Here is a 3474-nt window from a genome sequence, read left to right as displayed (position 1 = left end):
TTGGTATTTATATAGGTAGAGTAGAGAGTCCTTGTAGCTCAAGTAATCTTGTAGCTTGAGTAATTGTGATAGACTATAACTTTCAACTGATAATTATCTCTTTGATAAGAAATGAATCTGGACATAAATCAATGTACATTAGTAGCAAGCCATGTGGCTAAGGTTCAGCCTTAGACACATGAGTTAATGGGCCTGTACATTGATCCATGGTATTGCAAATTGGGCTTTAGCCCTGTCAATTAAATGAATAAAATAGAGACTCCTACTAATGGACGTTTGCCATGTAGGTGGGGGTCGAAACACTTCTTAAGTTCAATCATTTGCAAATAAAAGAAGCAAGTATCCCTTACGATTCTAGTGTAAAGATGTTTGAAAATTCTGGCAGATCAGTTGCACAACTTGAGTACGCAAGTGCAATAGGTAGTTTGATGTATGTCATGCATTGTACTAGGCCAAATATAGCATTTGCAGTATGTAAAATGTCAAGATACACTAGCAATCCTAGTACATATCATTGGAAAGCTATCGGCAGGATACTTGGATATCTTAAAAAGACCATTGGCTTGGGTCTGTTCTATTCTTATTTTCTAATTGTACTAGAAGGGTATTCAGATGGTAGTTGGATTACTAGCGTGAGTGATAATAAGTCAACGTCTGGATGGATATTTACTATCGCAGGAGGAGCTGTCTCTTGGGCTTCGAAGAAACAGACGTGCATAACTCACTCGACTATGGAGTCTGAATTTATAGCATTGGCAGCACCATGCAAAGAAGCAGAATGGTTAAGAAATCTGTTATTGGATATAGAGTTGTGGCCACAACTAATGCCATCTATTTCTTTGCACTGTGATAGTGAAGCTACCTTGTCTAGAGCATACAGTAAAATATATAATGGAAAATCTAGACACATAAGCTTGAGACATGAATATGTCAAGCAATTGATAACAGATGGTGTTATTAACATAACATATGTTAGGTCAAGTAACAACTTGGCTGATCCTTTTACTAAAGGACTCTCGAGAGAATTAGTGAAAGGTACATCTAGTGGAATGCGGTTGAAACTCTTTCTTCAAGATCACCAGTGATGGAAACCCAACTTTATACTAGAACACCACTAGTCTGAAGTTTAATGGGTAACAACAAGTCATTGATAAGTGATCGTCTTGGCACTGATATTTTTTTTATAAAGCCCCTTCTAGGATGCTCAGTGCAGATTGCTACTGTTTGAGGTTAAGCTTTAAGCTTTTAATGAAGTTAATTAATTTGTTGGATGTGTCTTAGGTAGCAAGGACACATTGTACAACTTCACCTATGTGAACATAAGAGGTGGTGTCGCTTCAAGCAAGAGTAGTATGAGTTTCTCTCTTGTAAATGTTCATGAAATCAAGATAGAGCACAAGGCCTTAATAGTGCTAACACAAGTTAAAAGCATCTTGAAGAAACAAATATAACTCATGTGTGTAGTATTTCTAGTTCTGACATATATGTTTCGACCCCCACCTACGTGGCAAACGTCCATTAGTAGGGGTCTCCACTTTATTCGTTTAATCGACAAGGCTAAAACCCAATTTGCAATATCATGGATCAATGTACAAGCCCATTAACTCATGTGTCTAAGGCTGAACCTTATCCACATGGCTTGCCATTAACGTACATTAATTTATGTCCAGATTCATTTCATATCAAAGAGATAATCATCAATTAAAAGTCAGGTTTAATTACAATTACTTGAGCTACAAGAATACTTGAGCTACAAGAAGTTTCCACTCTACACATATAAATACCAAACTATTTTTCATACAGAACTACGTTCTTGAGACTTGATCTCATTGATAATTTGGGTACGTAGGCAACCGCAAGGTACAGTCTCATCATTCTCCCGATCACCATCATTTTTCTAATTACTTTTCTACGTTCTTCGTCTCTTTCATCAACATTTAGTGTTTTGTTCATATTTGGTTGAAACAATATATATAGAAGACTTGGTTTAAGCTAAGGCCACCATTGTTTTCATTGAAACTCTGAAATACTTTCACTAATTGATGGTTTAACTCGAAAGACACCATCTTGTATTCGTGAGGATATCCCAAGGTTAAGACTACACATATATTACGTACAATCTAATGGGGGATTGTTATTATGATTGTAATTGCCAGGGTAAGGCATTGGCCTATATTACAATCTAGTGGGTCAGGGATTGTTAGTGAGATTGTATTATAGTTTTAGAAGCTATATATTGGTAGTACATGGATGTATTGGATCCTGTCCAATATATTAGAGCACCTGATCACATTCATGTATGAGCAGAGAAATAGCAATTACTATAACTGAATCCAAAATAGTTAAATATAATTGAACTGTTGTGTTCTTTCAAATGAATTTAAGGAACATACACATGTCATACATTGAAGTGGTGTGTACATCCAAATGGTATCCATGAAGAGGTGCGTCAATTCATTCAACATTGAAACTCTATAAAGAGAACCTCTGTAATAAGGAAATGAGTCCTGTTCTCATTATCTCTCTCCCTCTCCCTCTCCCTCCAATATTCAATTTCAAATGCAAGTTTCATTAGAGTGCTTTGAGAATTCTTTGGTATTGCTAACCGCAGTATTCTATGGTTTGTTGTATCTTGGAGGTAATTTGCCTAGACCCGATAGCAAACTCTTGTAGTGAGGGCAAATAACACCTTAAGGATAGTGTTATCTGCGTGCCTCAAACCATCGTCGAATTTCTAATCATTCTCCCTGTTCCCATATCATTCTCTGTTGCTATTTTATCTTACACAAAACATGTGCATTTTGCGATTCCGATGAGTCACAGTTACATCTTTTTATCCACTGTCCTTTTGCAAGGGTAGTTTGGTTGGGTCTTAACCTCCACCAAAAGGTTTTAGAACCTAATATGGTGGACTTCAAAACTTGGCTTTCAGAGATTTTACAAACTTTTTGGCAGTAGGATGACGATTTAATTATAACATTTACAATGGGTTTATGGCAAATTTGGAAGGATCGTAATGAGAATAGATTTAAATGCAAGCAGTCGAGCCTCGTGCAATGTCTTTTCCAAATTAGAAGACTGGTGGAAGATATAAGCAAAGCTTTTTGTATAGAAGATCAGAGCCCAAAGTTGAAAAACACCTCTGTAATGGTAATGTGGTCTTTCCCACCTTTGGGTTGGTTCAAACTGAATTCTGATGGATCATGCATTGGGAACTCGGGACCAGATGGAGCTGGTTGTGTCAGAAGAGATGATACTGGTCCCTAATGGCTGGAATCACCAATCCTATAAGAGTTGGCTCTTCTTTGTTGGATGAATTCTATGCTTTAAAGTTGGGACTCATGGTGGTCGTTGCACTAAACCTAAATAGAGTGGTGATTGAAGTGGACTCTAAAGCACTGTTTCAGATGATTACTAGTACATCTAGTCATTGTCCAATGGAGGTTTCAATGTTACTCAAAGATATTAATAAGT

General features: G+C 36.9%; 1 pseudogene; it reads left to right on the top strand.

Moving 5' to 3' along the window:
* The first annotated feature begins 365 nt into the window (after window positions 1-365).
* Window positions 366-1085, top strand: LOC147492514 (secreted RxLR effector protein 161 pseudogene; annotated as a pseudogene).
* Window positions 1086-3474: the final 2389 nt, after the last annotated feature.

Source organism: Coptis chinensis, chromosome 6, assembly GCF_015680905.1.
Source record: "Coptis chinensis isolate HL-2020 chromosome 6, ASM1568090v1, whole genome shotgun sequence".
NCBI lineage: Eukaryota > Viridiplantae > Streptophyta > Magnoliopsida > Ranunculales > Ranunculaceae > Coptis > Coptis chinensis.
This window is presented reverse-complemented; position numbering and strand designations above follow the sequence as displayed.